Consider the following 23,180-nt stretch of genomic DNA (forward strand, 5'->3'; position numbering starts at 1 on the left):
CCACGTTCAGTAAACTATCACCCTTTAAATCATTCTTACTCAGCCTAAATGCGCACAACGACGTGAACAAACCGTGACAACAGATTCCATGCACATGCAAATTCTTGCAATGCCGGTCGCAACAGTTCTGCGGCCTACCTTCCGGTCCCCGCCACAAGCTGTTTACGAGCGTATGACGTCAGATGGACACACGATCCACGACCAACAAAACCAAGGCTTGCTCACACGAGTACAGTGACTGCACCAATTGCACGGTGTCTCGGGAAATCCTCGGTTCATTTTCTAAGCATCATCGACCAGCTATTAAAAAGTTTTAACGATGTTTGATACCCTACCTTCGTGCGTGCAACGTGCCGTCTTCAAGGATGGCTATTTGAGCGCGAAAGCGCTCTATACTAAAGCCCCCGAACTCTGCCGGGGCGCCGATCCAGAACTCTTCTACCTCACCGAGGCGACAGGAGCCGTAGGCACAGCCGTCAGACCAGGGCCTTAAACTCGTCAAACACAAAGTTGGAGCCGAGAGTTCGCCGAGCGCGCCGATTAGCAATGGTGAAAAAAAAAAGCGCAAAGTCATCGTCGTAATAGTCCAATCGGCGAAGTCCGTGAACTTCGCCCCCAACTTTGTGTTTGACGAGTTTAGAGCCCCGGTGGAAGATGACGCGTTTCGTTCGTTTGTTTTGTTCTTGCCTCGCTATTCCCACGCTAAGCACGATCGCAGATGACCCCCAAAAACCTGGTCGCATCAAAGCTCTCACTCCGACGCGCAAACGAATCCTAGTATTTTCTAGCTACGGAAGTATCTGAATCATCATAAACGCGTTCTTTCTTTCGTTGGGGCTTCGAAAGTACCCGTTACAACGCGACTTTCTTTCCTTCTTGGCTCAGGTAAGACCGACGGAGGACGAACATCGCAACAGAGCTCGATCTTTCGGTGTCCTTGTGGAAGAAGAAAAAAAAAAAAAAGACGCCAGTCCTTGGAAGTAAAAGCGAACCCACAGCGAGACCTTCGAGTCAGCCAATAGCCTTGTCCAGGGGGGAGACCACACGGCGCCGGTCTCTCCCATATTCGCATTATATTTTCGTATATTTTTGTTTTCTTACGTCTCTTCCCGTCATCGCCTCGACCTCGAATCGGGGCTGCTGCTGTACCAACCCAAAACCCGAGGACTCGGCGCTCGATGCCAGGAATCCTCCTCCACTGCTTGTGAGGCCATCACCCATACTCAGTTTCGCCCCGGGATGGACCGCAGCGGGCAGAATGCAAGCTGTCGGAGCCAATCCAACAACACGCGAGGGTCAGGTGCCATTCGGGAGGAGCGCCGAACGCCTCGTCACGTGATACGTTCCCGGCGTCGGATTGGCCGAGATGGCTCGTGGCGGCCGCTGCGGTCCGTCGCAAAGTAAAACCGAGGATACCGAGTACGCATCCGGCGCACTCCCAAAATAAAAAGAAATATAATAATAAAAGCTTCTTAACCACCGCTTTTTGAAGCCTTCCGAATTATTTCTGGCTAACGGTATAAGAAACATACGCGGAAATTGCTATCCTCCGAGCTCGACCTTGACACCGCGGACGGTTTTTGCTTCTTCGCTCGCCCGTCCGCTTGCTTCGGCCGTGGCTTCGCTGCACGATTTCGCAAACGAGGGGGGCGGAAGCCAGGCGGACGGCACAACATATCCTTTGCGCCAGCAGCCCACTTTCGCTAAACACAACTTCCGCGTAGAGTCCAAAAAAGAGAAAACGACGCAAGGTACGATAATAAAAGGGCTCGTTAGCGTAAAGAAGCTCCATGATGCAAGAAGGGGTTCACAGTCGGCCGCCAATGAGCGCCCGCGCCCCCGTGCACCCCTCAACTGACAGTGCAGTGGAAGCCATGGGTGCTCGCGTTGGACCAGTCTCGGACATTCATCTCCCGTCTCTTTCACCCGCGCGCACAGTGGGAAAGCGGGATCGGGTGCCCAATGAGAAAGCGGTCGATTGGTCATCCCTAGAGTCACTTAAAAAAGAAGCTGAGAGTACTTGCACTCCACTTCCCGGTGTTCTCCTGGGCGCCGCCATGTTGTTTCTTAGTGCTGCTGAGCGGCGCCATGGGCGATCGCAACGATTCGAAAATCCGACCTCCCGAGCTTGAGATACGTCCGCGGGAGGTGCTTGTCCTGCTTTTGCGACAAACTGTCGTGGCTCTAGCCCGGCGGTGAGAGCGTAATTCCCAGCGCACAGTCGGCTCGGGGCTGAACGGAGCTCGCAGTCTCGGCCGCCAGAAGAGAAGCCAGGCAGATTCGGCGGCACGCGCCGCTAAAAATACCATCCCGGATATGCCATGTCCGAAAACCCCAAGGTGACGACGCCCCGACGACGAGGGGAGCCCGGTAACCGGGAAGAGTCCGGATAAGCGGGGGTTCGGAGATTCGAATACTCAGTCCCCCTCACCACCCCCCGAGTTGGCAAACCAGTTGAAAACTATTTCTGCGAGCTTTGCTACCGCTGATCACGGGAGGAGAATAACGTCGGAGACCGGAAACGACACTTTAAACATAAGAGGGAAGTACTGGCAGCGAGGGTGTATAAATACGTCACCGCAGACATACGCACGAACGTTGGACCGTCCAAGCTCCCCAGTTGTGGCCAACTGTAAAGGAATAATCTCGAACGCCATTTGCAAATACTAAAGGGCCTTAGCGTAAACATCATTTTAGGTGTGCGCCTGATAGACGTATAAGACTGTGCGAGACCACTCGGCTGCGAGACCACAGGATTACAGGTCCGTGTCCGATTGATATTAGCCAGCCACAGAAACAAACGACAAATGCCGTGACGCTGCAGTTTTAGCGTGTGCGAACTATAGGGGGGGGGGGGGGGGGGGGGGGGGGCTTTTCTAGCTATCATCATTATTGTTTGTAACGTCACGGGAAGGACAGAGTGGGGCAGACCGCGCAGATCTTGGATCCCTCGGCTCGCCAGCTCGCTTCATGCGCTGTTTGGGTAACGCGCGGCAAAGCCTGTTTCATGCGTTGTGTTTACTTGGTGAAGTGGTATTTGTAGTAGAACACTTTATCAAAGTTTGAAAATGCACGTGGCACGCAAAGTCGTGCCAACAAACAGTTTTAGCGCTGAGGTGACAAAGCGCTCGGATGCTAGCGTGCTGCTGTTCTCTACCCCAGTACAAAAAGCTGCACGATGAAAATAGAGCACCCGGCGCTTTATCCTACTAAAACATCTGCCACGGAGAATAGGTTTTTTTTTTTTATTATTATTATTATAATTAGGATAAAATAAAACTACCAAAGGAATGTATTATCAAATCGAAAATGGAAAAGCGACTTCGTATATCCTGTTAGTTCCAATCTGTTCTGTGGGTGCTGGTCTCTTATTGGTTCCAAATTGATTTCTTTTTTAAATTTTGTAAACTAGTAAACGAACATTTTCTCAAAATAATTGCCAGGAAGAAGCGCTGGCTTGCTTCCGGAGTCGTTTCAACTAAATCCCTGCTTATACACCTGGCCGAAGCGAAACGTGCGAGACACCCTCGCGATCGAAGTCTTAAATCTAATGGGTCGGTGAAGGACCAAGTTGGTCCTGGTCGGTAACACTTCAGCGTCCCCCCCCCCAAAAAAAAAAAATTAGGAATACGCCCGCTATAAATTACTACAGTCTGTATATTTCATTTTGGGGGACCCAAATGCGCATAATGCGTGATGCACTTCTTAGAGATCGATTTTAAATTTGTAAACAATTCTTAGTAAAAATAGGATAGGCCAAATTAATCAATTACTCGAATTTGCCGAGCCATGTCCGACCCAATATAAGAATTTATATATATAAAAAAAAAAGTCTCTGCTTTTTTTTCGAGCAGAAGTCGCGATGTGACAAACTTCTTTGACACGTATTCGATTCGATTCGGGAGGACCTAAGCGTCAGTTATTGACGCACTTGCTCGTCAGCAACTGTCGAGTCACACTTGGATAGAAGCGTCCGTCGCTATCGACAAGCTCCATGTAGTTAAACCTAAAGTCCCTACATAAGAGCTTCCTACAAGTAGCGACATTCTTTGAAGCGCCGACTGCCTGACGGTGCAGGTTTTAAGAAGCGAATGGCGGCGCACAGCAGAGGTTGGAACTGAATGCCGCCATTTTTTTCCAGCAGAGTGTGCTTTGTCACTTGTATTAGTTGTCGTTAATTGTAAAATAAGTATCAAGGGACTTCAGCTAAAACAGGTGTGCGGCGCTTCGCAACACAACAGTGCGCGCGTGGACAGCTAAGAAGACAGCACGTAATTTACTCTGGAGTATGCAAAACATTTAGCTACACCAGCGTCCACAGATCCGAAGGAAAAAAAAAAAAAAAGATTTAGAGAGGCTGTGAATAACCCTAACGCACGCCGCGCAAGCTGTAACGTGAAGCTCGAGGCTTGTTCTAGAACATTTTAAAGTTTTCTTTCTAATATAAAAGGAAGTTTGAGGCGCTGTTATTCATTACAAAGATTACTCACAGAAACGTCATATACGTTTCTTTAACACGCAAACCGTTTTTAATCGGCACAGGTGCGAACTAACTTCGACGTAGCGCGTCGTTTGCTCGCATCCTACCACAGCTGCGTCACACAGGAGGGTGCCCGCGAGGTGGCGCCACCAAAACATCTCGTCGCCAATAGAGCTTTCCAGCGCTAATCAACTGGGCGAAAAATGCCGATTCACGGGGTGTGCACACCGCGTCCCATAGTTTGTGGACGAAACCTGCTGCGCACGCTCAGAACACCCGATCACATGTCGCATTACTTGAGCTTCAACTCCTAAACAAAAAAACAAAAAAAAAAAAAAAAAAAAAAAAACAGAACGCAAAGATGTTTTCTCTTTGCAGTGGCGCCGCACGTTCGACAACGACCGTTTTTGACAGCTCTAGGTCGCCACGGGTGTTTCTCGCGGCGTTTTCGACATCGATTCCGGGCGGCAGCTTTCCAGCTGTGTCTCGTTTTTTTTTTTTCTTTTTCCCTCTCATTCTACTTGGTTCGAAACCGCCATCGTAAAGAAAACGCTCCGGCAAGGCGGAAATGTGTCGCTCCACTTTGCGTGCATCATCCCTCGTTGCCAGGGTCCTTTCGCTGACAGCGCGGTGGAACCTACTCCATCTCCGGGCCAATCAACCCGCTCTCTGCACGGGAGTTTCGGCAGGAGCGTGATCACGTGGCGAAAGGTAGACAAACGCAGGACTGATCCAACGAGCACACCGCACTGTCAGCTTAGGGATGGAGTTCGACCAGGTTCGACTTTCTCGAACTTCAAACGCCCAAGTTCGACAAAAAGTTCGACGAAACGGTGTCGACAAAGGTTCGACGAAAGTTCGGCTTTTGTGCGCACGCTCGAAAATTAAAAGATAGCTATCCGCAATGTTTTGATTTCATGTCGTGTATACATCGGAAACCATGAACTACTTTATAAATCATTGATTTCCCAAAACTGGAAACATGTATGTGAAAGTCGGGCAGCACTGTCCATACGTAGCACCTTGTAGAATTTCGCCAACGTTAGAAAATTCGCCGAACCAGTCAAGCCTCGTGTGCGACTGGCTAGCAAAAACAGAAAGTCAGGTTTGAGGGAAGGAGGAGGGGGGGGGGGGGGGGGGGATTTGGAAGAAAAAAGGGGTCCCGTTGACCCTTCAGCCGACCTCTCCGAAGGCGAGCAACGCAGACCGTTACCCTCCCGGTTATGCCCGGTGGTTACCGAAAACAAAAAGAGTATGCCGCGAAATTCGCACAGAAGAAGCTGTTTGGTTTATCCGAGACGAGGGGAGGGAGGGAGGGGGGGGGGGGGGGGGGGCAGCAAGGGGTGGTCCACATTTAGAAAGGATCAACAGTGAGTAGTGACTTCACGCCGTTGCCGATTCTGTAACCAGACGAAAGCGAAACAGAGCTATACACCCAACCACTTTGCTCCCTACAGCAAGGAAAACGAAGATGTGACCAAAAATAAAAAAAGCGAAAATAGGAGAACAGAGATCCCGTTTTTCAGCCACGAACGAACTCCCGAAATAAACTGCATACCGCTCGCTCGTTCGACCTCAGCGCGCCGCGTGAAAAAGAAAAAAAAAACGAGAGTTCGGTCAGTCCTTACGGTAGAAAAGGGGCCATGCACCGTCGCTGCTACTACGGGAGCTCGAATCGAAAGGCAGTCTTTAACGACCAGTTTAACTGTCAATTTGGGATATAAAACTCGTTATCTCGCGAGTACCTGTCAGTCAACAAAAAGAAATAAGAAAGAAAAAAGTAAGAAACGGCCAACTGTCAATTGGGGCGTCAAACGGAATACCCGGCAGACGACAGGTCCAAGCCCCCGTGCAAAAAGAAGACGACAAGGCGAGGGCCGAAAGTGAACGACTCCGTTCGAAGCAAGCGCGTTCGAGGAGCAAGGAGGTACATGAACCAAGTAAAAATAAGTACCACCCGAAATGAAAGGACCACTACGAGAAACAACATAAAACAAAAAGCGCTTAAAAAAAAAAAAAAAAAAAAAAAAAAAACAAAAAACAGGGGGTTGATGGAACTAGCGGACACCGAGGAGAACGTCCAGGGGTTGTCGATCTACGTGCTCGGGAAGTTGAAAAAAAAAAATATAACGAAGGAGGTCTCGCCTTCACCGGGAGAGTTTCTGAAACTCAAGTCGGCGGGTTCAAAGCTCTCGGCTTGCTCGGCGGCTCGAACCTCGTCGACCGCTGGAGAAAAAGGGAGGCAGAGGAGTTCGGCCAAGTTCGCCGCCCCCCCACCGGTTGTGACGTATAGGTCACGTGGTGGTACGGACGATCCGTGACGTCACGGAAGTTCCGCAGCCAATGCGTCAACCGCGCCGTCGCTCGATGAGACCACGGCGGGCTTCGCTGCAGGATTGTCGGAAATTCCAGCCGCATGGAATTGTTCTTTTCCTTTCCCCTTTTGTTTACTCCTACGCCCTCTTCCAAGCGCCATCAAAGGTTATGTATGAGTCACCGTATGGGGAAACTACGACGTCTGTCGTCAGAAGAGCAATCGCACGTGCTACCGCTCTTTAAAAAAAAAAAAAAAAAAAATTGTTTTTTTTTTTTTGTTTTTTTTTTAGAGAAAATTGTTTTTCCAGGCGTATTTGAGGCTTCGAAAGTGTATGGTAGCACACACATTATTAATGGAGTTTTAGTAGATCGTGCCGATACCTCCAATAGAGGTACACGCTAGACCGCCGACGCCTTTGCGCATCATCGTAATCGGATATCGTCATCGCAGGTTTCTGAACCCATCTACTATAACTTAATAGTAAGGTGTTTTATTGGAATGTTCCGATACCTCCGATAACGATACCAGATACAGTCCATGCACAAAGGCGTCGGCGGCGTATCAGGTATGATTAGCGGAAGAATCTACTAAAACTCCCTAATAAGTGACTAAACAGAGCAACGCAGCGGCATTTTTAACCTCCTCAAATGGGAAGAGAAACAACGATATCGCCCGGATTGTTCCTAAAATAAAAAAAAATAAAAAACGAAAAAAGAAAAAGAATACCTGACAAATTGTGCACATTCACATCACAGTACACGTATATAAAACGACTATAGTACATTGCAACTGAAGAAGGTAGAGCGAAGGAAAGGAAGGCCGGGGAGGAGGAAGCAGACAGAACGCTGGAGAGGGGATGAGGTTTCCCCCTCTGGGGCCTTAAAATTCTTATTTTCGCCCTCGAAACTGTGAAAAGGAAAAGCACTTTCCGAAAATAGTTTTCTTAAAAAAAAAAAAAAAAAAAAACGAGTTCCGGGTCGCAGGTCGTCACACACAAATGTGTTCCTGCCACGAACCGACCCCAGGTAAATAAGGTAAGAAAAGCGAGGTGTCATAACAGAGGAAGTGAAATTTCGTGACAAACAAATGACACCTTTTTTTTTTTTTTTTCTTTTTCTTTTCCCCTTAAACTAGTTCACTTCTCCCAGAGAAAAAGGACGAGTACAATACATCATTCAATGGTTAGGAAGATGCACAGCCCAGTACCCGCGAGCTCGTAGCTCTAGAAAGCGAACAGCACCCGCATACGCGTGAACGCTAGCGTGCAACGCTGTCAAAGCTACTGGCGCCAGCGCGTGGCTTCATCTATGGTTTTGTTTGCGCCAGAACACGAGCAAATGATCAACGAGATCAAACCCCATGCTCGCGCTAGTTGCTTCGACAGCGTTGCACACTAATGGCGAATTCGGGTGGTCATTTCCCGGCTAAGTATTTTGCCATATCTTCGGCAAGGGCGTTCGCGTGGTCAAAAGCTGGCAAGTGCGTGTCGTTCGGGTGGCTCTTCTCAGGCGCGTGCCGGCAATTTACCGGCACAATTTTTGCTCAAGCTCCACGAGGTCGGGCAGCTTGTCTGCCAGACTCTATTCGGTATCGTCATATCCCGAACCGGGAAAAAGAACCAAACGAAACAATGGTGGCCCATAGCGGGTTTGAGTAGAAAACCAAGCCATTGAGACAGACACCCCTCTGTGGTCCGAGAAACGACAGCAAAAACAACGGAGATAAAGATAAAATATTTTAAAGAAAGCTTGCGCAAGAACAGTTTATTATGGGACACAGCGTCTTAATACACCGCTGTAAAAAAAAGAATGTATTGATAGTACTGCAGCTCGACACTTGAACGCGCATTACTATTCCTAAGGGCTGGGCCAAATAAAAAGGCTGAGGATTCCAGAAAAAAAAAAAGTAACAACAAGAAAATAGAATATAAACAGCGACGCTGGTGAATCTCCTGGGATCCTCGTAAGATGGCAACAGTTATACGAAACTCCAATAAAAATATATTAGAATTTGATTACCCCACATCCCAGACTCGAATATATGTTGCTGATGGCTACAGCGTGCCTATTCTATTATAAAATAATCGAAGAAGTTTACAAAGCTCACGCGCTACTCAGGAAAACAAAAAACAGAAACGTTTCAGGGCTTTTTTTTTTTTTCTTCTTTTGGCTCACCGAACGATGTGCTATTAATAAGATTTCAATCTGCATTGATTTACCCCATCCCAAATTTCTTTTCATGGGCCTTTTAAGGGCTATCATCGAAACTACTAGGTGGTGGAAAGCGGTCACTTTGTGCACTAGCCGAAGCGGTACAATTTGGTACCCAACAATACCACTTTAATATATATATATATATATATATATATATATATATATATATATATATATATATATATATATATATATATATATATATATATATATATGGGTGTTTTCATCTCAAATCGGGCAGGCTAAAAGGGTCTAATTATTAATTTTCACGAAAAAAATATATGTTTTGGGGGCATTTCTCAAATGAGGGAGGGCGCAAACCGCATGTTCCCCAGATTCTTTGTTCTCGAGTTACGAAGCGTAGAAGCCAAAGTGGCAGAAACTAGTGTTTTTGCTTGCCGTCGCAGGTCGCGTGTTTGACACCCTCTGCTGGCGCTAGTCTTTTCCCTATACCTTTTTAACTTTTTTCCCCTCGTTTAATAAATACTATAAAGGTACCTTCACGTGTTCAAATATCTCTAATAGTTTTATTGTTTTCCAAACACAATGTCAAAGTCGTCACTCAGGTCGATTTTTGGTCAAATTTGGCAGCTCATTACTTTGTCTGTACTTAAGGTAGATTGTATTTCTTGAGCTCTATAGAAAGCCCTAAGCATGCCTAGTATAGATATAGTAATATTGTTATGATCTGCTGAGTAGCCGCTCCGCTACCTTCACGTAAACGTTGTGAAAAATAACAAATGTTCACACATATCACGTGATTCCGGCTCAAATAGAGGACATACAACCAAAATATTACATTTCTAGACTGTTTTTTTCTTGCAGTAGACTAAAATGTCTAAAAGAATTTAAAAAATAAAAATTTACAAAAATGAGGTTTTTGAGAAAATCGACCTCAAACTTTCAACATTTGTTATTTCTTACAACGTTTACGTGAAAGTAGCGGAGCGGCTAGTCGACAGATCATAATGATATTATTATATCTATAATGCGCTTGCTTTGGGCTTTCTGTAGAGCCAAAGAAAGAAAATTTACCTTAAGTACAGACAAAGTAATGACCAGTCAAAGTTGACCAAAAAGCGACCGGAGTGACGAGTTTTACATGTATTTTAGAAAACAATCAAATTCCTAAAAATATTTGAATACGTCAAGGTATCTTTATAATACCTATTAAATGAGGGGGAAAAGTTAAAAAGGTGTAGAAAAAACACTAGCGCCAGCAGAGGGCGTCAAACACGCGACCTGCGGCGACAGGCAAAAACACTAGTTTCTGCCACTGCGGCTTCTACGGCTCGAAACTCGAGAACAAAAAATCTGGGGAACATGCGGTTTGCGCCCTCCTTCATTTGAGAAATGCCCCCAAAACATATATTTTTTTCGTGAAAATTAAAAATTAGACCCTTTTAGCCTGCCCGATTTCAGATGAAAACACCCATATATGTATATACTATCAGGGTGGCGAACCGGAACCGAACCGAAAACCGGAACCGAACCGGTATTTTTTCCGGAACTGAACCCGAACCCTAACCTTTATATTGTTATCGCGATGAACCCGAACCGGAACTGAACCGGAAAAAAATAACGGTTACCGGCCCATGTCAAAACGGTTCGGCCACGCGCTGTTGACAATGAATGTGCTATCAATGCCATTTGTTTTTTAAGTGCCGTCAACTGACACACACCTCGCTTACATATTTTTCTTCTCCACTCAGTCTTAGGAATATAAACGCTGCATCCATGAATCTTGACAAACGCTGCATCCATGAATCTTGACATAGGAACCAGTATTGCGCTGGTCGCGGCTTGCACGGAAGAAAAAAAATTAAAAGGCTGTGCAAAAAAAAAAAAAAAAAAAAATCGCGTCACGGGATTTTATTTTCCTACAATCTCGTAAATCCTAAATGCTGCTGTATGCTCATTTCATAACACGTTTCTAGAACGCGCGAGTTCTTGAAGCTTGCTTCCATCGGAATGAGAAAAGAAAAGGCTGTGGAGTTTGATAATAATGCATCCGGTTTCGTATAGGCACTTAGAAGCTAACATATTTGTGAGACGGCGAACTCTTCTCTTTTAATATTTATCCTATTACGTCATTCTGGCGTTGCGTTCGGTGAAGTGTTTTTCATATTCCGTATCTTGTTTAATGAAAACTTCTTTAAGGGTCTAATTTGAGTTACCGAAGGCTAGTTCAAATAAAGAAAGCTGTATTTTCTCCCCACTGTTCCTTCAATTGCCTACACGCCGAGGTGGCGGGATAGTTAGCGAGTTCTACTTGTAAGTGGGTTTGTAAGGAGGTCGCGGATTTTACAGCTACTGCGTCGGACCCAATTACATGAAGTCCGAATGCGTAAACGTCGGTGAGGTAACCTTTGAGTGCACATAAAGAAACCATTCCAGGTAGAAATCCCTGAGCCTTACACTACGATGTATCCCGTTTCGTATGTGCTGATTTCAGATGTTTTATTTGTAATTTATTTTGATGTTGCAATTTGTCATTTATAATTTCCGAACCGGTTCGCGGATCGAATTAATCGAACCGCAACTGAACCGGAACAAAATAAATTAACCTGAACCGTAACCGAACCCGTATTTTTTTTCGGTTCGACACACTGATATATATATTTTAAATCGCAGTTGTCGGGCGGTGCACATAGCGCGACACGCTTAACGCTAACAAACAATCGCTGCTTTCTCTCTCTTCCTCTTTTTTTTTTTTTTTTTTTTTTTTTTTTAATTGAAGGGTTAAATATTAAAGCAACTAGTCCGGTGGAAAATGCTCATTGGGGGCATGGAACGAATCGGTACAAATATGATGCCGGCAAATACCCTTTCCAAGTAAAATGCGAAAGGAAACAAATTCACGTCGACGCAGACGAAAGCTAAAGAAGCCGTGTACGTCACCGCCAACACCCGATTCACGCGGCCAGCACAAAGGTACCTGTAATTAACGTGTAGGTCCCTTTGCAATCGGCGAATGAGCCCGCGGCGCTCTTAGGTCGCGAGCGCACACCGCGCACGGAAGATCGCGAATTGACTCGCCGCAGAGAATAAAGGTCTCTCAGCTTTTAAAAGCACCTTTATGATCTCGCGAATCGCGTATAAATCGCCTCGCTACTTCCCCGCACGTATTTCTTCACTCTATCCTCCATCTCTCCCTGCGATTCACGTCGGCTAGACCACTATCGGCGAGAAGTTCGCAGTCTGACGACGCGATGGCGGCAGAATCGCCATTTCTGTTTTCCTCCTTCCCCTCACGAACCGAACAGCCAATTAAAGAACTAGACGCAATCCGTCGGAGAGAAGTCAACTCCAACAAACACCAATTAAACCCAGTCCGACACCACTTAGCGGAAAACGACTATACCGTTGCCGCACACCTCAGTCATCAACCTGCTCGTAGCCACGCACGCCTCAGCAACCAGCGACAGTCGACAGACAGACACGCACGCCGGCAAAGAGATAACAGAGGCACGTAGTGTCGTAAGTGTCGTCACCCTTTCGGCCGTCTGGCTGTCGGAGGCGTACAAAAACGCAACAAAGAAAACACCACGTGCTCTTTTATCCACTTTTTGCCCTCTCTCAATTATTTTCTCCCCCTTCTCGTCCTGAACTGCATTCTCACTACTGCTACATCGACCCACCGCCGTCAGCGTGACAAGCGAGCGACGCTTCGCAAACAATGGCGCACGTGCACGTCCGTTGATCCCTTTCCACGCAAGTGGTTACGCGCATCACAGACACGAGGAAAGTCGCGTGCGGGCTGTAGACCCCGTCTCGGGCGCTTGCGAAAGGGAGTCATCTCAGCTACGCCGCGTGCTGTCGCGCCTCCTCCCCCCGCGAACGAGCTGATGCAACGCTCGCAACGTGCGTCCCTCTAACTCACGGGCACGCGGAGAAGAAGCTGCTTCGGACCTCCAGCCGCTAGAGATCAGATAACCATCCAACGCCGCAACGCACCTTTCTTTTTTACCCCGAAGAAATTAAATCCTTTTTTTTTTTTTTTTTTTCATTTGAGACTGGATTGATAACTTTGAAGCCACCGAAATAGAAGAAACAGGAAAACGAACACAGAAACCAACGTCTCAGATTCAGCTTACACGTACACCCCGTACGCGGTGTGGGCGGCGGAGAAAAGCTCACCGGAGAAAAGCTCACCGGAGAAAAGCTCACCGGAGATAAGCTCACCGGAGAAAAGCTCACCGCAAAACCGGCAGATGCGGAGAAAAGCTCACCGATATTTTTTTATTTATATTTTTAACTTAGCGGATTTTGCGTCAAACATTGCAATTTAACACATTATGCATTCATCACTTCATTAAAAATAAATCATTTTTTTTTGTAATATTCTTGACGTTCATTGGGCATAATTACTAATTCCTCAGAAATTAGTAATCAGCCATTCTGCATATTATTGAAGCCGCAAGGGTATAAACTCAGAACATCGTACACCGGTAAAAGAGACAATAATTTATTAACAGCTGACAGTGCACTGTCGGTAGCTCTGTCAGATAAAAAGGTTGGTTTTTTGCGAGCTAATATGAATAGCGGTGTGTCAACCGTTTCAGCTCTAATTATTGTGCAGTGCCTAATATATAAGTAGGTATTTGTTGATGTAATCAGTGGCGGTTGCGCTGTTCTCTTTCTGTTAATTTCACTAACAAAACTTGAGTCGCGAAAACAGCTTCGTCCAGTCGTGTTTGTTGTCTTCACTCCGTCGTCGTCGTTTGAGCGGTTTTCATAATGTATAACGTCAACCAGCTCGCTCTATTCGCTGCATAACAGAAGACTACTTCTTCTATAGGTCACGAGTAACAACGGTGCCAGTGTGCAGCTCTGAAGGTCATGGGTGCCTCACCTTAGAAGGGCACTTTCACACAAAGGCAACGTGCGGAAACACTGGCACGAACGGCTAGAAAACGTGCATGTCCGTGGAAGAAGGAAGACTCGATATCCTACTGACTGTTTTATCCTATTAAATTTTCAGTTAGGCTTTAGTTGCCCAGAGAGTAAGCCGCAGAAAACACTGGCCCGCCATTATTAATTTGTGAGCAATATACTTAATAAGCTTGGCAAATAATACAAAAAAGGTCATTTTCTTTTTGACTAAGCTGATGAACTTTAGTGATAATAAATTGATGTATGTTACGCATGATCCAACAGCCTCCATATAAAAAGAAAAAAAAATCGGTGAGCTTTTCTCCGCATCCGCCGGTTTTGCGGTGAGCTTTTCTCCGGTGAGCATTTCTCCGGTGAGCTTTTCTCCTGTGAGCTTTTCTCCGGGATTCACGCGGTGTACCTCAATCTCGAGGTAGCCAATCAATTACCAGTAATACACCTAATGTTTGTCACTTCCCAACCACACGCGCATAACCCAGCATAGCACCTGACCTACCTCTTTAAAAGTTAGTCATCGTACAAAAAAAAAAAAAAAGAAACGAAGCTTTAACTGAAAGTTGCCATCACAGTATACAAAAGATGAACTTCGTAGGCTCGCTCGCTGCTGGTGTCGCAATCACGGCACGGGTGGATCGGTTCAGCAGCTATGAAGGCGTTATACACTAAGTACGAAACGGAATACTATGATCAGGGTTGCCCACCTAAACAAAACTTCAGTTTTTTTTTTTTTTTTTTTTTTTTTTTCAAAATTAAATTATTTATTGTTGAACACTCGTTCTCCGCCCAGATGTAGCGCCAGCTGTCCGAAAGAGAGGCCAAAGCCTCGGAATCTAACTTTTTTTTCTTTTTCAAAAGTTATCATAAGTGATTTTCTAAAATAATGGGAAAATGGCGGCCGGCGGAGCTCGCGAATACGTGAATCCTCAAAACGATTGCGATCCCGTCGTCCGGAGTAATGAAAAGTGCGACGCCCAAATAAATGATCCGATAGTGAAATTGATGGGCAGCCAAGGCAGAACATTGGCCCGATCGATTCGATTGAACATTCATTCGCACTCCTAACTTAATAAATCTAGTCGCAATAACCCGCAAAAAAAAAAAAAAAATAAAAAGAAACACGTTTGAGAATAATTCGGTCGACAACTCCAAGTTCGTCGGACTCCATCCAGGCCTCCCTAGCTCGCAGTTACCCTTTTTTTTTTTTCAATATTTTATTTTTCTACGCAGCTCCAGGGGATTGATCGCGCAATGGACGTCAAACACGTACATGTCGTTCCCACGCAAAGAAAAAAAAAAGAATAAAGCCACTCCTGTCTTCATTTCTCGAGAAAGAAGTCGGGCAACGACTTTCGCTCGGAGCCAGGAGGAGCAGGCGGCGAGCGCTTTTAGAATTCTCAATCGACACAAGCGCGCCGCCCGCTTCCGAGAACAAACGCCCCCCCGGAATAATAAACCCGCAACAAAACGGCCACAAAGAAGAAGAGAAAAAAAAAAAAAGAAAAGAGAAGACGATCGAACTCTGCATTTCCAATAGTATCGCGGTTCGACGGACCCAAGAGGCATTTATCCGAGATTCCCAAGAATGTCAGACAAGTGCGCCTCTCTCGGCACGGGGACCGCGACCGATCAATCGCAAGGTCGGGCCATTGTAACCCGACTGACCGGAGGCTACACCAGCCGTCCGCACCAATCCCGTCCGTCTACGAGCCGCCATAGCTGCCCTTCTCTTGTCTTACCGAGATGCCGAGCCACTGAAGCGGGCGTTGACGGGTCTTCACAAGGGCCTATGCTGGGCACAAGAACACAGTAGCATCTAAAATGGCAATAACCTGTCCTGCTGTGGTAATGATGAAGGGAAGCGAACGGAATAAGAGGAAACAAAAACTGAAGGTCAGTTATGGCGGCGCCCATGCACAGCTGCTGTAAAGCGTCTATACTCAGCTTCACAGTTTCAAGCGCAGAAAGAGAATTCGGCAGTGATATTTACCTCGAAAGTCCTATAACTACTGAAATCAAAGATGCAATGCATCATACGGAATTGGTGAGGGAATGGGCGTGTCATGCGACGTATATTTTCCCGCTAAATTTAACGGGGAAACTAAATAACTGTGTATAGACCTTCTTCGTGTAACCCCCAACCCAGCGCGCAACTGACCCACCCGCATCCTCGACCCAGTGAACACCCGGTGCATCACTCGGACACAGGGTATGCAACCGCGCAGGGTATGGGCGAGTAGGCTTACTGACGGTGTTGACAGGCGCGTCACATTTCTCGAAAGCATGCTGCTTCGTCCGTGGGCTACTTTTGAATAGTTTCTCTTTACAGTGTAAAGAGAAACGCGTGGGTCAAATGGACCCATGGCGGTTTCAAGGGACCGCATTAATCAGTTTCTTAACCTATCGCGCTGGAGTGTACTATGTGCTCGAAGGTGGTGCACCAGGACGTGGCCCATCGGGAACGGTCAACACCCCCCCCCCCCCCCCCCCCCGAAATCTTCAATTTCGCTGGGGCCTCCTCTACACCATCCCCTCATACAGCATTTTGTCATAGTATTTTACGCAATATAAAAACGAACACACACACACAGTAAATGATCCACTATCTCATGAATATTAAAAACTGCACCGCACTCTTTAAACAAAAAAAGAAAAAAAAAACATCGTTTTTCGGTGAAATAGTTTTTTTCCCCGACTGTGACATTATAATTGTAATTTTCTTCGACTGTGACGTTATATCTGTGACATCTCAATGCAATCCATACTAAGTACTATAATGCAAAATTAAGCGAGTAGACGCAGTCTCTCGCTCTTTCTGCACGATTCGCCGTATAAGTAGGCTTTTATCAGTGCCGCATACCTGTGGCTCCGGCCCGCCGAATCTTACCCAATGACCGAATGCAGCAAGATACGATAGCTCAACAACGACAAAGAAACAGATATACTTTAAAATAAACAATATTCATAAAAAAAAAATTAAACATGGAGACAGAAGATTAACGTCCCTACGTTTCATTAGGGAGATTTCTTCCCCTCTCCTGCTGGGGCCCTTGTTATTTCTTATGTTTACGAATGATATTTGTGAAGGTGTACAATCTCGCGTTAAATTATTTGCGAACGATTGTGTACTATACCCCATAGTTGACCATGACGCAGGTGCTTGCGCGCTTCAGGGCGCTTTAGAAGTACTGCAAGGTTGGTGTGAACGCAGGGAAACGAGATTAAATATTTAAAAAAAGTGTAAATAAATATGTGTTTTACGTGCACGGTACAGCTTGCCTAACTTCGTATGAACTGAAAAAAAAAATGCCATACTTGAACGTGTAGACAGCTGGGAGTACCTGGGGGTTCACCTTTCGTCCAATTTCAAATGGAATGATCACATTGATTATACTCTTGCCAAGGCTAGTGAAATGGTGTACTTTTACCGTGGGAATTTTGAAAATACATCACGTAGAGTGAAACATATTTTTTTGTTATCAGGTCAATTCTAGAATATGCGTCTGTCATCTGGGACCCGCCCCAGTGTTACCTGGTACGGAAGTTTCAGAATCAGGTATTAAGGTTTGTGACAGGAGATTAAAGCCCATACGCAAGTTTCACAGAAATTAAAAATAGAATAGGTAAGGTCACGTTTAAATGACGGAGAAGGTGTTTAAGGTTGAAAGTTTTTCACACAGTGTATCATGGACGGACAGGTATTGAACGAAGTTTTGTATATATTAGAGCCGCATCATATATCTGCAAGATTGGATCACTCGAAAAAAGTGGCAGAGTGTCGTCACCGAACTGACTGTTTTTTCTATGTAATTTATTTATTTATTTGTAGAAACTATTAGGGAGTGGAATTCACTTTCAGAAGAGCTAATTTCGGTTTCTGATGACGTTTTGTTTTATTATGAGAGAGAGAGAGAGGGGGGATGTGTGTTGGAGTATGGAATTTTTTTTTGTTTTCTTTTTCTGTTTTTCTTTTTGTGTGTGTGCATGAATTTTGAATATGTTCATTATGTGTACACAATCTATGTACCCCCCCCCCCCCCCCTGCATAATGCCTAACGTTGTATTGAAGCATAGAAGTGTATTCGTCCTTGATTTTTTCTTTGTCCGTGAATTTTTTGTGTTTATTATATGTACGTGATCCATATACCCGATTTTGTGTGTGCCCTCTTTCGTGTGCGTGCGTTAATTTTGCATATATTCTTTGTGTTTACGCAATCCATAAAACCCCTGCATAATGCCTAACGGCGCAGCAGGTATTTGTATAAATAATTAAATAAATCCAATTGATGTACAATTACATATCAATTCAGGTCGCGTGACACGTCATTGATTACCAAAAAAAGCGATTTCAAAAGCTTGGTCTGCTGGGCAAGTTGGTAGTGGACATTCATATTAAAAATAGCGCAAAAGAGATGGGACAAAAAGACGAAGAAGCACACGGGACAAGCGCTTGTCCTGTGTGCTTCTTCGTCTTTTTGTCCCGTCTCTTTCGCGCTATTTTTAATATGAAGCGATTTCAATTGGCGTATAATATATAGACGTAAAGTCACGCGTCGTAAATTTTCCCGCTAAATTTAGCGGCGAAATTAACGGGAAATTCCACGTATTATACAACTCGTAACGAAAAGCCACTGTCACTTTCTTTTTTTTTTCACAAAAGCCCAATATAAAGTTCCCCAACACTCCCCCAGGTTTTCTCGAGAAACGGGCACCCCCTGAGAAGAAGCGGAAGCCACACAACACCCTCCCCCCGAGCGAGACGAGGTGCACACTGGCTCGCAGTCGGGCTCAGTGAAGGGCACAATGGTCGGCGGAAGAATCGAAGCCGCTCCTCGACTGCACCGTCATCAACCCACGCAGGGCTACTGTGCCGCTGCTGCTGCTGCTCCGAGGCACGTCGCTGGGAAGGAAGCCCCGTTCCCTTCTTCTCCAAGGTCGGGGACCCGCCGCCGAGCAAACGCGAAGGAGAAGCGCGCCCCTGACCTTTTCCCTGCTCCGCGTAACGTCCATTGCACGCACAATGAACACACACTCAAGAAGGAGCGTGAGCATATTATTTTTGTTCATGGCTATTCTTTCTTTGCTAGTCATGGACTGTCATGCAGATTGATGATTTCCCGTCAAAGCCCCCAGAAAATCTCTCGAGTTCCAAAAAACGGCCGTTGTCAATCACCTTTTTTTTTTTTTCTTTTTTTTTTTCTTTTTTTTTTTTTTTTTTGCATATTTAGAGGTAGATTGTTGCGGACACTGTCGCAACTACGTGCCTCACAGTTCTTGGACATGTCAATACGAATTCGGGTTACCCCTTCCAACACACGAGCTTTAAAAATATTTATATATACGTGTCGTTTGATTTTTGTTTTTTCCCCACAAACTTACACGCATGCGGTCTGTGCAGGTGAGTTATGCAGTCACGGGGACACATATTACAGGGGGCTAATCGTCCCGATAAGTCGAATAATCAACTTAGTTGTGTTTTTTTTTTTTTTTTGTCGTCTGAAAATGAACACGGTTTTATGAAGCGACTTGTTGAGCGTCATTGAAAACCCCTAAGTTAGTGAATGTAAGAAGAACTTCAAGCACGTGGCTGGCGATGCGGAAACGCGGATATCATCCGTGTTTACGCGAAAGATTTTATTCGCAAAACAAATTACAAATGCTGGCAAGCGTTAACAACGCGTGCTGTTGAAGCTACTCTGAGAACATTTGTGTCCACTTTAACTCCACTTCCAGAACTAGAGAGATACAAATAAATGGTAAATGTTAATCGAAATAGGGTCATATTTGGTTAAAAAAAAAGTAGTAACGATGTGGTAAGTAAAGACAAAACGGTATTCAACGGGTAAACAACGATCGGATCACTCAATTATCGCTGCACGTACACTGCGATACACAAGATCACCAGAGCTCAGCTACCGAGGGCAACTTTAAATTGGGAAATGTCTCGAAAAATTGTGTTTTCGGGAGACGCCATCCAGAACCCATCAACGAAAAAAAAAAAAAAATCTCCTGTTTATCAGAAAGAAAAAAGAACACGAACATTGTTACTTTTTCGTTTATGGCCGCATGTTTCGGAAACACGCAATTGTTGCAGCAGGACTAGAACGTCTCCCAACCGAGGGCTGAGGAACGATATCCTCCAGCCGACAAGATGCTCGCCTCCGCCGTCTGACGGCGATAAAGAGCTATTCGTTACGCACTGCCATCTTCGGAGCATGTCTGGACAGCCGTCAAGAAATGCGAGGCAGACATTCCAGGAGAGGCTCAAGTTGATTACGCTGACGTAAGAAATGTATTACATTATTGCCGACTCCTTTTAATTACGTCGTTTTCCTTCTTTTCAAGCAGCTACATAGACAAGTTTGCTTTTATATCTAAATAATTGAAATTTCCAAGGAAAAAAAAAAAAAAAAGGCGCCAAGAAATTTTAGTTATTGAAGGTTATTTAACGTAAATATATGCCCATTACATTTCTTTTCTTCCGATTTATAGCAGCCGTTCAAGGGGAATCCCTAATATTTTCTGCTTTTTCGAGATTTTTTTTCCCCCCGTCGGTAGAGGCCTTTGACTCCTCTTCCCCCTCCTCCCCTCCGCCCCCCCCCCCCTTTCTCCAAACCAACACACACACACACACACACACACACACACACACAGGTATAGCCCTGAACGGGGAATTCCCAATAACTGCACCCAATAACGGGGAATTCCCAATAAGTGCACCCAATAACGGGGTGCACTTATTGGACTGATTACGTTCGCAAACAGTCTCGCTTCAGTCTGGCAACCGGCACGCCACGTCAGGCTTTTGTTATTGTTTTTAGGCCAGGTGGGTGCAGGCAAAGGAACAGCCGTTATCGTCCATTCCTCATCCATCCACGCTTCATTTGCAGACTATCTACACACTCCAGCAGCAAGATGGCGGCGCCCAAGGACCGTACCCGGTCAGCTACCAAACGAATCAATAGACCTTTTGCAAAGCATTATGCGCCGCCCGCGGCGCCGAAAGGAACGCCGGGAAAGCTAGGTACGACCGGCTCTAGCAGACGACAGCCCCAGCGGGACAGGGCAGTGAGCAACTCCGCTACCAATTCAGTGTCACGCGGAGGACCGTACAGGATTTCGCGCGCGGACTTTCGGGATTCCGGCACAAAAAGTCTATTCGAGTAGAGAAGCTTTGCCCGACAGAAAGGGCCTCTTTCACCCCACCAGAGGAAAACAATCGTGCGGTTGAAGGTATCAGCAGGTGACGTCAGTAACAACGGCTGTCCCCATCTGCCACCCAGGTGGCACTTCTCTCCGTTGTCCTTCCCACAGTCACGGGAGCAACAAAAAAAAAAGTGATGTCCCCCGGGCGGAATCTTTTGCGTCAGAAAAAAGTGGCTGCAACCCCCCCCCCCCCCCTTTTTCTCTATCTCTCTCTCTCCCTCGCGCTAAATCTTTTTCTTTTGATTTTCCCCACCCGAACAGGTGCGCGGCAGACGCATTCGACGCACGACTTGCCACAAAAACACGGGCTTTCCCGTAAAACGACGACCCATGACGCAAAGTAGAAAACAGTAAACACCACCGCTCGCATCGTCCTTCAAAAAAGAAAAAAAAGAGAGACAGTTGTTAAAACGAAACGTCAACTTAATAGTTATTTGAAAGGAAGGAAACGTTCGAACTTGGTCAGACGTCCTAAATTGGGCGTCATATTCTCGTTTCGATCGCCTCTCCATCTGGCTTTGGTCCAAATCCACGGTTATGACGGAGCAACGCTGGACGCGAGCTACGTTACTGGATCAAACTTTGGACGCGAATGGGTTCTAGAACGCCAGGGTACAACGAGCGACACTCATTAGAGAGTTTTAGTATGTCGTTTCGATACCTCCGGTAACGGCACCCGATAACGATGCGACGCATGTGGAAAGGCGTCGGCGGAGTATCGTTATCGGGACAATCTACTTACTAAAACCCGCTACTATCCGTAAGCGGTTCTTCCGAAACGCATCGTGTTTCGAAATGGCGAGCAGAGCAGTGCGCAAGCAATGCCGTTTCTGCTCGTCAGACGAGTACGCACGTTGTCGCTGAAACGTAGCCCGAGTTCCAACACGGGGTCGGTTGACAACTGCACGTAAACGTACCCTCGAGTTTGAAGGACGCAGACGGCCCAATGCGCTTCTCGAGACCGCGCATTGTCAACACGCCGTTTCCGACGTGGACGTTAATGACGGGAGACGGTGAAATCACTTTAACGTATTTATTTCGCCAAAGACTGAAGCAAAAGAAAGATATTCTCGGCGTCCCGTTTATCTAGAAAGGACACCGAAAACAAAATGACTTAAGTAATTCCACGATTATTATTCGTGCGTGCTGACCCTAATGCGCCTATCCGACGAGGTTATCGGAATGTTATACTTGGTTTCAGCTTCGGTCAAGCGCGGCCGATGTTATGAGCCGAAGGGCCAATCAAACAGCGCAAAAAGCGCAGCGTCATGGTGTGCTCTCTGCGCTTGATGGGACTCGCCGACGGAGGAGCACGCACAGAGAGACGGCGAATACTAGCTGGTCCTATCAACTGCAGAGAGCACGCCATGACGTTGTGCCTTTTCGCTGTTTAATTGGCCCTTCGGCTTATAACATCGGCCGCGCTCGGACCTGAGCTGAAATGAAGTATAGCAGAAAGTTTAGGCAATGCAGTGCCAAACCAGCAACTGGAGCGGCTAGTGTTCCGATACTTCCGATAACGATACGATGCATGCGCGAAGGCGTCGGCGGAGTGTCGGAACTATCTACTAAAACTGCCTAATAACTGAAAAGATTCGCCCCCAAGAACATACAGACACATAAAAGTAGACCGAAAGAAAGGAGTCGTCCCTTCTTCCGTCGCAATCAGTCTCCAAGTCAGCTGGACGACGACGACAAATCACGAGCCAGGCACGCCGACGAAATCTTGGCAGCCAAACTTGGCGCGAGGCGGAAGGGACTGCGGAACGGATGCCATCTGGTGACGTCAAAATGACGTAAGCGCCATCGGCGTGGGGGGAAAAACAAGTCACCCGGTCTCTTCCTCGCGCACGGCAAGAGTTACCGGACACACCGGCTGCGGTCCGCCCGCGCCAACGGTGAACGGCGCTGCGAAATCAAACATCAGCGTGTCCATCGGTGGACCACCAGCGCTCACCACTTGGAAGTTGGGACCATGGACCCTCCCAGTTACAATGATGTTTCCATAACGAGGCCGGAGATACGAATTTTCGAAGTCATCTAACGGGGCAAAAGCTGGACACGTATTGGA

The 23,180-nt window shown here is 46.3% G+C and overlaps 1 protein-coding gene across 1 annotated transcript in view; it reads right to left on the bottom strand.

Annotated features, from left to right (window-relative positions):
• LOC8028864 (serine/threonine-protein kinase NLK) overlaps window positions 1–23,180 on the bottom strand; it is a 77,053-nt gene that overhangs the window by 41,908 nt on the left and 11,965 nt on the right. The gene's annotated exons all lie outside the window — the stretch shown is intronic.

The sequence above is a fragment of the Ixodes scapularis genome, unplaced genomic scaffold (genome assembly GCF_016920785.2).
Source record: "Ixodes scapularis isolate PalLabHiFi unplaced genomic scaffold, ASM1692078v2 PGA_scaffold1__304_contigs__length_218370807, whole genome shotgun sequence".
Taxonomy (NCBI): domain Eukaryota; kingdom Metazoa; phylum Arthropoda; class Arachnida; order Ixodida; family Ixodidae; genus Ixodes; species Ixodes scapularis.